The sequence below is a fragment of the Bidens hawaiensis genome, unplaced genomic scaffold (assembly GCF_021521415.1).
Source record: "Bidens hawaiensis isolate Kalapana, Puna unplaced genomic scaffold, B.hawaiensis_p1.1 tig00001016_1, whole genome shotgun sequence".
NCBI classification, from domain to species: domain Eukaryota; kingdom Viridiplantae; phylum Streptophyta; class Magnoliopsida; order Asterales; family Asteraceae; genus Bidens; species Bidens hawaiensis.
The window spans coordinates 721,955-735,060 of NW_027491059.1; the positions used below are offsets into that span (position 1 = coordinate 721,955).

At 34.5% G+C, this 13,106-nt stretch overlaps 2 pseudogenes across 2 annotated transcripts; one reads left to right on the top strand and one right to left on the bottom strand.

Annotated features, from left to right (window-relative positions):
* The first annotated feature begins 6,658 nt into the window (after positions 1-6,658).
* LOC143551381 (MADS-box transcription factor 6-like) lies at positions 6,659-8,264 on the top strand (annotated as a pseudogene). The gene is made up of 8 exons (XR_013138484.1): positions 6,659-6,855; positions 6,955-7,033; positions 7,282-7,343; positions 7,475-7,574; positions 7,706-7,747; positions 7,878-7,919; positions 7,996-8,069; positions 8,179-8,264. The product of XR_013138484.1 is annotated as an MADS-box transcription factor 6-like (transcript).
* Positions 8,265-11,062: 2,798 nt separating this feature from the next.
* On the bottom strand, positions 11,063-12,167 carry LOC143550695 (squamosa promoter-binding-like protein 13A pseudogene; annotated as a pseudogene). The gene is made up of 3 exons (XR_013138371.1): positions 11,972-12,167; positions 11,454-11,566; positions 11,063-11,376 (listed from the first exon to the last, which is right to left on the bottom strand). The product of XR_013138371.1 is annotated as a squamosa promoter-binding-like protein 13A pseudogene (transcript).
* Between the last annotated feature and the right edge of the window lie 939 nt (positions 12,168-13,106).

The following is a 13,106-nucleotide window of genomic DNA, read 5'->3' on the forward strand; positions in this document are numbered from 1 at the left end:
GACATGTGAAAAAATCATATTGATTTAATATATAATTAGATTATCTAATTAGTATAATTTAAAAGTTTTGTGTCACAAGGTTGTTTTTTTAGCCTATTTGTATATAAGATATATTTGTAGATTCAAGTCATGAATTAACTATTTGATAGTATGGCATTTATGAATTTCATTAAGCATGTTTTGTGTTGCTGCCAAGGTTCAATTCTCTTTCCATATACCATGGGAAAATTTTAATATTATTCCCTTCTCTTTCCAACTATGGGAAATTTTAATATTATTTTTATTATCTAATATCTACTGTCTGATAATGGATTTAAAATGAGGTATACTAATTGATTTTTGGCATTAGACTTTCGTTTTTATTTTTTATTTTTTTTATTTTTAGTAAAATTAATTCTGATTATTCTGATATTTTAGGTAGTACGAATTTAAATAAGCACTTTAAGATTTTGGTTTTTTCTTTTTAAATTTCTGTACTGTAACGAATGTAAATGAAACCGACCGAATCTGCATACGCTCACTGCATCAACGTCCGAGTTTTACAAATGCTTGAGTTTTACCATCTTATACCACCATACTTGTCCACCTCAATTGTAATAAGTTTTTGTTTTAGTTCCGGTACCATCACGCAAGTAACCGAAACCGACCAAATTCGTGTTACTTCAACGCCAGCAACCGACAACGCTTGGGTTTTACCATCGCCCGAGTTATATCTATCTGTCAAAGCGCCGGGTAAAACACTAGTTTTCAACAAACTAGGTATTGAATAGCGTATTGAATGTATTGATTCGCTATATGTACGGTATCACTATCGGTGCTGGCATTCGTTATGATATTCGCTTTGGTACCATTTGTATTTTCCCCTAATCTCCATTATTCGTATGATATCAAAATCGTCCATAACCATGGGTAATAAAAAGCCAAAAATTATCGAAATTAATTCGTAATCATGAAACCATAATATAAAAATTAATACATACAAATGTCAAAAAAATAACATCAAGATTATTTAAAAGAAAAACAAACCAAACCAATAAAGTTAAACTCCAGTTTAATCCTCCCTAATCGCTTTGCATTCTCCCTTTTCTTTTCTCATTTTCGAGTACAAATACCTAATACCAAAAATTACCCGTATCAAATAGACTAAAGGGCTGTTTGGTAACCTTTTAACAGCCATTAAGAGACTACCTTTTAATGGCTCACAACCTCTTAATAGTTAAGAGGTAGCCGTAAGTTTGAATTGTTAAGAGGTAACCATTAAGAGGTAACCTCTTGACCATTCAGACTTAAGGTTAAGTGACTTACCTCTTAACCATTAAGAGGTTATGAGCCATTAAAAGATAGCCTCTAATAACTGTTAAGAGACTACCAAACAGCCTCTAAATTGATACGATACGGCCAGCGGTACTGTACCAATAAGAAAAAAAATATCATATTTTCCAAAAAAAACTCTCTCTAGATGGTTGATAGCCATAGCTCGGCCTATATAAACGAAATATGGAGCCACTATTGGGCCGTCAAACTCAGTAGGCCCACCATTAGCGTTAAGGTCCACCCACTAGGTTAATCATGTCCGAAATAACGTTACTTGCCCCTTTCATGCTAATGTAATCAGGAATCTATTCTTACATATGTGGCCCACTTTCACTATCTCTTTTTATCTTTTTTCATAAAGTTCTGCTTAACGTGTCTCCGTCTTGTTTGACAATATTTTTAATCCTGTTTATTTTCTCCCTGTTTTTATCATTAGTATATATACAAACAACTATTTGGTTGTTCGTTGTGTTGGAAGTAATTTCGACTTCAAGTCACAAGTCGATAAATTTAAGGAACCAACATTGACAAGTTGGTCATAGTTGATTATGCTTTCTAATTGTATTGTAACTATAATAGGTAATATCTTGGATAACAAGTTAGGTTGTCTATATAAGCCAAGTCATGGTTAGAATTCTAGAGACGTGTGAGATGTAACCGAATTAGAGTTCATCTATAGACACATGACGAGATGTAATCGAGTTAGGGTTTATCTTGATGCAACCAAGTTAGGGTTCATCAAGATTCAAACCGAGTTAAGGTTTGAGAGTTTGTAATCAGTTTTTTGAGTGAGATTTTCTGATTAATATATACTAGAGCTATATGCTACTTCGTGCTTGATTATCGATCTGGGACTTGATATTGTGGGCTAAGTAGAGAGTAGAAGTTAAAGCGTTACGTCAATGCAACGTAGATACGAAAGTGGGGAATTGATATAAACGCATTTGAATAACACAATTAAATTTTGGAATAAACTTTCCAATTCTGTTTACCGAAAGAAATAATTCAAAACTTTATTACAATCCTTACCATAGACTCGATTTATACGGCTAACATAAAGTCAAATAGGATGGTTCGGTAATTAGACGCCAACATTTGATCACACACACAACGTATGGTTTTAATGTACAAATGATTAGAGTAATCATGTCAACAACAGAAAAATAAAACTCTATAGTCTTTAAACTAGAATAATTATTAGGTAAATTGGCTTCATATAATTCAAACCATACCTGATTGGCAAATATAAGTCCCAACAATCGAAAATGGCAAAATATAATCCCAACTAATCATGTGGGTGCAAAATTAACGGAAACTTAACCAGCCGTTAATTTTTTGGTGACGTGGCTGCTGACTTCTCTCTTAACCTGCAGATAGGGACGATGACGGGGCCACTGAGTTGTCTCGTATGGAGGGAATATAACTTATGGATCTTTAAGCCCTAAAACCCTAGAAACACCAAATCTATGTCCGACAACACCACTACCTTCATAACTTCTCCGGCTGCCTGTCCTTATCCAACGCCACCTCAAGTTCTCTGCCCTAATCAAACAAACAGTGGCGGCGACGGTTTTCTACAACACCTCGACGGGAAAACAAAGGAATCTGAACCTCATCCGTCCCTTCACCCCCACCACCTCACCGCTGGAAAAACAAAGATCCCTCAAGTCGATTTTTTAGTTCGATTTGAGTGGTTCGATTTGATCAGTTGTTGCAGGCGGTGTTGGCGTCTTCGAAGCTTCTGTAATTTACTCTAAAATAGTTCATTATTCGTTTAATTCGAATCATTTCGTCTTCGAAGCTTGTCCGCCGACATACAACAGAGTAATAGAGGAAGTTTTCGCTATTGGCGGAGCTTGGCGGTGGTGATGTTGCTAGGTATTTTGGGATGGGATATGTTATAACCAGAAACCTCCCTCCCCCCCCCCCCCCACAAGGAGCAATTGCGCCAACAAGTCATTGCTAGCTTTGGTAGTGGTTGCGATGGTGGCATTTTCCGGCGACTTCAAGTCCTGCCCTCATGTTTCCGTCAAAAGTTCTGGTGGACTCCAATGACGGTGATTCGGCTGATTACGAGATTGTCGATAATGATTCCAATCCAGCGGCGACAATGGTTGACTCATCGGAGCTGCCGCCATACCATCTCCATTTGCATCACCACATGTCATCGATACACCTTTATCTTCTTACCAATATCGTTAATTGACTGGTGGTGGTGGTGGTAGTGGTAGTGGTAGTGATGGAGGCTAATGGTGGTTGGGGCCGACGTGGTGGTACGAGGTCGGAGATTAGTTTGAGAGAAATAGACAAATATTTTGTAGGTTTCTATTATTATTATCATTATAATCATCATTATTATTTTGGTTTTAAAAAAGCTTTTTTTTAATTAAAAGACAGCTCAACAGCCCTGTAAGCATCCCAATCAGCCGGTTACGATACAACTCAGCCGCCACGCCACACAAGCTAACGAATTGTTAAGTTTCCGTTAATTTTGCACCCACATGCGTAGTTAGGATTATATTTTTCCATTTCAATTGTTGGAACTTATATTTGCCAATCAGGCATAGTTTGGATTATATGAGGCCAATTTACCTAATTATTATTATATGACTTTATTTTCTATGACGTAATAACTCAAGTTCAAAATTGTTGATTAATAATAATTACCTTAGTTATGTATTACAAATAGGTAAAAGATAAATAAGTGGAGTAGAAAAAATTAGGTTAGACTCACAAAATTATAGCACATGACGGTTAGAATCTTTTAGTTTTTTTCAAGATATATAAATTTTGAAATTAGACATTTATGGTTTGTTACCTAACATGTGCTAGTATACGTTATAAAATAAAGATATACACTTGTTTACTGATTTTAAATGTTTATCATTGTACATGTGTATATAAGTAGTACAAAATTAAAAAAATAAAATAAAAATGCGGAGATTAGTTTAATCAATAAATGAATAACATATCTCCTTATAGAAAGGGAGACATTTACAACCTATAATAATCACATGTAGTTTTTAGCAACTGAATTGTGACTGAATGTCTGAAATCTAGACAATCACATAATTAACGACTAAAAGTCTAAACCTAGTCCAAGATTTCAGTACAAAAATCTCTTATAAAAATATTTTTAGAAAAATATTCGTGATCATAAATACTTCCTGTTTAAAGTTGTGGTTCAACCACATAATATATGATATGAGGTAAGACTGACAACTTGGTGGTGGTGGTCGTTTGTCAAACAAAGATAGAATCACCACTAAATTCTAATTGATCGGTTAAGCTTTACATAAAGGCAATATTGGTAGGAGTTTTACTAAACCAGGTGACGTATGCTATGTGCTATATATTGGCTATATAAAAGCCAACAAATAAGAGATTGACACGTGGGAGACATAGGGTCCCACCCAACAAGACAAAATTGGACGCGTTTGAACATTTAAAGAGGGTGAAATCAACCTAGTACTAGAGATATTCTTGATCATGGGTGGAGGTGTTCCTGTGTGGCAGGATGTATTGTACACCATCTATCCTTGGATATTCCTAGTTTAAGTTTGAGGTTACCTCTCTTTGGATGACACCTGTCATGTTACTATATATGTATGGCCCGCATAAGCATCTTATGCTCCAAGATAAAACTACAATTATGTCCCCTTAATCTATACAACTGCAAAACAATTCACATCTATTTGTTTTCCATTATCATTTTATCTTAGATGCATGGCACAACACAATAAATATATGGTTATGAGAATATATGCACTTATGGAAGTGCTGAATGAAACTATTATACATTTTCATTAGTTAATTAGTAAAATAAGATATATCAATATATCATATATGATCCAAGATTGAGTCACCAAATCATGTGTATGTATGTCTATATATACATTTTAGCGACATGAAAATCAGGAGATAGATTCATGGGTCATTTTAGGCGCTCGAACTGATCCTAAACTAAAATTTTGGTTTTGCAGTTTCACTTTAGGTTTGGTTATCGGTGAATTATCGGTTTTATACTTGAGTTTGAATGTTTGGGCCCAAATTAATGAACTCAGGCCAAAACTTTAGGCCTAAAGTATTTGTAATAGTTATTAACTGAATTTAGGTCCAAAATAATGAATTTGAGTTAGCCGTAAATTCAACAACAAACATTCATACAAGTTCAACGAGGTTTGTTCCTACGCTTGGTGAAGTTTTGTTTTGGAACAAGGCATAATCAAAATTGAACAATAATTAGTGGTGATGGAAACAAAACCAAACTGTTGGGTATTAGCATAGGTAAGTTATTTTAGTTCAAAATTCTTTGTTACATTTTTGTTTCGGTTCGATTAACCGGTTTTTCCCATCCCTAGCACTCAAAATAGATAAGATTTATCATTGATTTATCTTAATGTCATGAACCATCACGAGATATGATTACATGAAATTCATTTGTTATCTTATCTTATTTCATAGTGATGTATTACATGGACTTCACACTTGTATATTTGTACTTATTACATCACTTAAATATTCACAAATAATATGAAGTTATGAAAACACATGTATATACATATAGCAATAATGGCAAGTCAGACATTCTGGTTAGAATCAATCGTACGGTTCTGTAAAATGAAACACCTGAAACCACTTATCTAGTGCTAAACTCAATCATGTCAGGATGGCACAAGAAAAAGAAACACTGGTGTCATGTCAATGTTTAACCTGAGATAAATGCATTGTTCTAACTTACATAATCTATTGCATCATCAAATAGGATATATAGTAGTAGCTTAAAAGATTTTGTAAGCTAATATACAATAACATAATTATTTTTACTATTAACTACACATTATGAAAAATAGTGTTTACAAGTTACAACGATACAGAAAGTAACCGGTCAAAAAGTTGCACCACTAGTTACTTTTTTAATAGCAAAACTAATTCGTTTAAAAATAACATTTATGGATCGTGGGGTTATAATTGATAGCATTACTATTCATGGCTTGTTTGAACATTTATACACATATGATTTTATCGACCTTGAAATGTACGTTTACTAAGTATAAATTTATGAATTCGTTAACTTACATTATCTCAATTCAAAACTATACTTGGTTCCTAAAATGTTTATGTACCTCGCCAATTTGGATTATCGTTTAATACATAACCAATTTTACGCATATATTACTCGTTTTAATTGTAACACGTATGACAACTATGTAAGCACGTATCTATCTTTCTCTCTCCATTGTATCAAATTATCTAGATAAGTATCTGATAATATATCTAGATTCAACTGATGTTTGCACTTCACTATTTAGATTTAGTTATATATATAGAAGATTGAAGAAAGACAAAATTAAGCAAAATGGGAAGAGGGAAAGTAGAGCTAAAGCGAATCGAAAACCCTACGAACAGATAAGTCACCTTCTCTAAGAGAAGAGATGGTCTCTTCAAGAAAGCCATTGAACTCTCTATTCTTTGTGATGCTGAGGTTGCACTTCTTGTCTTCTCATCTTTTGGGAAAGCTTATCAGTTCTCTAGCCAAGAGTATGTAATCAATCTATATATCTCTCTCTATATATATGTGTGTGTGTGTGTGTATCTATATGATCAAAGTTAGTTGATGGCATATATATGTTGTTTCAGCAAGGATAGAACAATCAGGAGGTACAGAAATGAAAAGGGTCTGCAAAAAATAAATAACCATGGAGTTAGAACTATGGAGGTATATATTACACTTTTGATCAATATTTGTCACCATAAATGTTTACTAAACAATGAAATAAATCTGATTAATTAACAGACCGACTGAAACCGATCTCACTAACATTTTGTTCAACTGTGTTATATTAAGTCTTGGCTAACCGGTTCTATGGAAATAGTCCTGGATGATAATATGTAGGTTCAGTATAGTTCAAATGTTATTTTATCAGTTTTGATTATTTTAAAAGAAAAGAATTTGACTTGGTGCAGGTGTGGAAGAATGAAATGGATGAGTTGAAGAAAGCAATTGAGACACTGGAAACTAAACACAAGTATGAATTATTTGACAATAAATAAGTTGATATTATATATTTATATTGATTACTTATGTAATTACGATTATTGCACTATTAATAAATAGTTAATATTAATATATTATAGCATTTTGTTTTTCGTGTTTTAGACATCTGGCTGGAGAAGATCTTTCCACATTAGGGATGAAAGAACTGAAACAACTCGAACGCCAGCTGAGGATTGGGGTCGATCGTGTACGCGCTAGAAAGGTATTGTTATTCTACCTGGCCAATTTTACTATAATTAATTAACTAAGTATATACCTTTATTATGTTTTAAAGCTAGTAAAAGTTTTTATTGGAGTATATCCTAATAAGATTTAATAAATGAATTTGGACAGTGGCGACTTTTATCGGAGCACGTAAGTTTATTGAAGAGAAATGTGAGTCTTAAGAGCTTATAATTATACATCTCTATATTGTTCTATGCATTTCTAGTGCTTAATGTACATTTTTTTAATCTTTGGTATGCAATAATTTTTATATAATTTCTGCATGTATGTATTATTGCAGCATAAATCTTTGCAAGAAAAAAATAGCATTCTTCAGAAAAAAGTAAGCATTTTCTTGAATTTTACATATTTGTTTCAATTTGCATTAAAATATTAAACTGCTTGTGATATAACTGGAGATCAAGCTGCATGAGCTACCGAGTGAGGCCGATGAAAACTCGGGTTTGGATTCATCTGATCATGTAACCCAAAGGTATTAATATTTTGTTTAAACTTAAGTTGTAGCCTTTAGTTTCTAAATTACCTATATAAACAAATTTATGATTTTGCTGGATTTAATTAAAAGTGTTGAAAATTTGCAGGTTTATTCCAGAGGGGCAGCCTCTCAACATGAACCAGCTTGGTTTTCCCAGCAGTTAATTAATGATTGTGATATAATATGCATACATGATTTTGATTATTTGTCTAGTCTATAATTAAATTACCATATTATATTATATATCCCTTCTTTATTACAAAAAGGGAAATGAAGAGGTATGCACCCGCCTTAACATCGAGCGGGGCGGGTCAACCCACAAGATATAGACAAGAGGCTTGAAATCAGGATGTCATGAAGACACAAAGCCAAAACCTATGCGCGTGGCGCATATCACATATGCTCACGCGTCACATATGCTCACGCGTCATATATGCTCACGCATATCACATCTGCGCGTGGCGCATCTGCGCGTGGCGCATATCACATATGCTCACGCATATTACATATGCTTGCGCATATCACATGCTCACGCATATCACATCTGCGCGTGAGAATAAAGAGAAGACCTCGCGCATCCCCAGGATAGGCGCACATCACACATGCACACAATCAACCACGTCCTTATCCAAATCAGGATAAGGACAACCATGATTGTGCTCATCAGACAACCTTTCAGAAGGTATCCTTTAAGGAATAAAGAATATGCTGATGTTGACAGCTGCCAATGAAGGGTGGACAACTCAGCAAAGCCCATGTGCTACCACGTGATTGCACATGGGTCAGGTGAAATACCTTGGTCAGAGAATAATCAATGGAAAAGCACCAGGTGTCCTAAGGACACGTGGCGCGAAGCAATAGGAGGAGGCCAAAAAGGCCCTAATTGGGTCTGAGCCCAATCATTGGAAACCCTAATACTATAAATACCACACCACATCCACAGTGGGAGGTAAGCAAGAAAATATATTCTAAGTCCTTACTCACTTTCACATTCTTATCATCTTCTCCTACAATATCTTATTCTCACACGGGAGGGTTACCCCAAAGAGGACCCCTCTGTCCCTTTCTGAGGGGTAAGTTCACGGTGCTGCTCATTTTGTAGGTGGAAGAACTCATATTCCGGAAAACCATCGGTGATACAGCACACTCATACCCAAGGAACGTTGATCGTATATAAGTAAGTCGATCCACGCTTCTTCATTGGCGCCATCACCTGTTACAATGGCAACAAAACCACTATTTCACCAATTTTCTCTCTGAAAATCTTCACCATGGTTTCCGGTGTTCGAAACAGCGATCAAGTTCTGGAGGATAATGAGCTTGAGGATGTTAATGAGGGACATCAGTTTCTGAGGGCGCCGCGTGATATATATATGAAAAGAATATATATATATAGGTTTGGGTTGCTATAAGGTATGTAGTAATATAACTTTTGGGATGTAAATAGTTTGGTAATGCGGTGTATAATTAATTACTTTTTATTATATGCTTGGATTTTACTAAAAAAATCTAATGTTTATGTTAGAAGAGTTTGAAGATGAAATTGAAATTTTTTTTATCTGTGATTATTTACATATGAGTTGATGATCATAATATGATATCATATTTGTGTTCATATTGTTCCATTTTTTTCCATTTCTTGTACGATTATTGTTATAATATAAGTGTAATAGTAAAACATAAGACCACATAAACAGTATAAAATCAAATATTCTATGGTTGATGAACAAACAAATTATCAGGATTAGAAGTATGTGATGCTGATGGTATACATGATGATTGAGAAAGAAGATGTCAAACATTTAGACAAAATGTTTAATATATGAAATTCCTACCTATTCACTTGCCATCAGGCATTTTGGCCCATCTTTGTATGCGGCAATACATTGAAGATCATGAGTTTATATATCATTTACCCTTTTGACTTTTGGAAATAAGATATATACTAAAAAGCTCAACGAGCTTGACTAAATGAAAGAAGTTGATTATATGTATGGAATCAGAAAATTTGAAGTTCAAGATACTTACAGTGGTGAATTCAATGTTTTGGTTTATGGGAAGGCCGGATATAAGATATTTAGTTCAAATGCCACGATCAATACAATCTCGAGAGATCATTTCCTAGAAGTTCAGAATCACGCGTACAAGCTCGTATGGGCTGGACTTACCCTTCGAATTTTAGAAAAGGAGAACCGTTGGAGAGGGTTGCATGTTTAGTCATCACCGTTAGTCCCATTTAGTTTTTAGGGTTAAGTAAGAGTATATTGTCATTTTACCTTTTCTCTTTTAATTATTTGTTTAAAGTACAATATTTAAAGATCAGGATTGCAAGCAACGACCGCGATTTCCATAGGTCAGCTCTTCATCATCAAAGCAACATATGTCGATTATCCATGTCAGTCTGCGATTGTGGTGTCGCTATCGTTCATACCTTGCATACGAATTGTAACCCAAATTTGGAGTTCCAAAATTTTTAAAAGCACAATTATCTTCACATGTATCGCACAAGAAATCACTTTTCCGTTAAAAATTAACTTGGATTAACATTGAGGCTAAACCTGCAACTCTTTCACAAATGTTTAGACTAAGTTTGCAACTTTTAAAACCTAAGGACCAAACTTACAGTATGGTCAAATCATAGGGACCATTTGTGCAAATTTCTTTTTGGAAATAAGAAAAGCAGAATGCTTTACTATTGAGAAGCTACTTCTAAGCATTAAAAGTAATGTTGGCTTAGGATGTGATATGATCTGAGATAAAGCTTCATACTTGTTTGATTATTTAAAATTTTCAATACAATTTTGCATTATCAGTTTTAGGTGTCATGTTGCATCTTGACTCATGGGACTATAGCATGCCAAACTCATAAGACCAAATTTAAGATAAATTGAAAACTTATTTAAAACGCTATTAGCCTGCTCAATGACAATAGCTAAACCAAACATTGTTCATATTCAAACAAGACACAATTGCATACAAAGTTACATTCACTAAGATTGCCAATAAAAGGGAAGCGTTATGGTATCCGTGTCGGTCACACCACCCCAATCCACATCACGGTCATTTTCCAAACCACCATAACTCGGTCCTTGATCCATCTGACTCGTTGAACCAAAATCTGACATTGGGTGTCCGAAGTGACTCAGGGTTGAACTAGACGTATGTGGCGGTTCAACCGAAGATGACAGAAGAGAGGGAGCATAGTTTGAGTGGTCCACCCAAGCCGGGCCCTCACCAACCCCACTCCATACAGGGTTTGTGGTTGGGTGCATCTGTTCACTAGCAAACTGCAACATATCGATTCCTGTAACAAAAAATAACTTGATGATCGCACTAAAATAATAACGCAGCTACTTTCATACAAACATATAAAACCCAAACCATGGGTTGGAGGAAAAAGATGTTGTCGAGGCTTTCTTCTTCTCTTGTTATGCCCGTCAAGCCGCTTTCTACAACTTCTTTTCCCCTCATCAAATTCCTCTAACGAATGGAACCTATGATTAATATTCACAAAATCAATAATAAAAATTAGAATTATTGGATTTTAACAATTCTAACTTTGACTTATTGGTCGGGATTAATCCCAACTCAGGAAATGCTTCCAAACAGTCCTGACTTCGAACGCATTTTTTTCCAACAATTCCACAATAACTTAAAATACGTTAAAAAACTAACGAGGTTACTTTTCAGTTAGCGTGAGATTGCTAGAGGAAAATACGTACGTTCAACGTTGGAACTTTTCCGAGAACATTTCCTAAGATAGGATTAATCCCGGCCAATATATCAAAGCAAAGATTATTAAAATCCAATGACATTAGAATTTATAACACCAGATTGAAAACAAAAACATGGGAAATAAATATATATATATATATATAAATAATAGTAACAAGTGGTACCGGCTACATTGCTGGCAGAACCGCAGATTTTGACCATTAATTGAAACTTGTGGACTCTTGGAATGAGTTTCACAAACCTTATGTCTTTGGTAATATTTTCTGCAGTCACTAAGGTCTGCCTCACACTCATCCACTAGACATGTAAATCCACTAGACATGTTGTACTTGCTAATTGTACCCTTTAGTCTTAACTAAAACAACCCATCATGAGAATTAAAAGGTATCAAATAAATAACAGTTGTTTGCATGTGATTGAACTTTTGAACATAAAGTGATGATATAAAGGACTTACACAGAGATGATCAAAGTCAACGGCTAAGGTCAAACTAAAAGGAAAGTGCTAAGAAGGTGAGTCTATGGGATGTTTTCATGGAACACATCATGGGTTGATCTTGGAATATGCAGAATACGATTGATCAAGAATAATGTTTTGCAAGTGGATAGATTTTTTGGGATTGTTGTGAAAGGAAGAGTGGTTGAGAGAGATGGGAGTATTCCAAGTTCCAAGCTGTTGGTGGTGGGGAAGTCTATATTTATGGTAATAATAGAGTTCATTTAGTAAGATTGGTTTCAAGCTTAAATGCCAATTAATGGAAAGTCGATTTAGATTATGCTATGTGTGGTGGTTTTAGCAAAATGTTTAGTTAAATTGGAATTTAGGCGTCACGCAGGCAAATATAAATTTATTAAAACCCTTTTTAAATCAAGTGTAACGGTTTTAACTAATTGCAATTATTACTCAATCATTTTTATTTACTTAAGTTAGTTATAATAAGTAAAAAAATCCTTAGAAATAAAAAAGATGCTAGAAAAAAAATATTAAAAAAAACAGAAAACTGTTGGCATGATGTTTGGCATGTATTTAGTTCTTCATTCGCTCGAATATAGCACGACTTTGGGTGATAATGTTGTTGAAGTGGGTGAGTTTGGTTCGTATAGCGTGTTGACCATTTCCTGGAAATTTGGTCGGGATTGCGATATCAATCACAATGCATTTCAATATGGACTTGTCTCGAACATGAGACCAAAACTACTTGTTTTTTTTAGCATTCGCTACGTGTTAATTAATATTATAAAAGCAATATACTCAAAAATATAAAACTTTTTAGAAAAGTTACCTATAATTGGAGCCCTG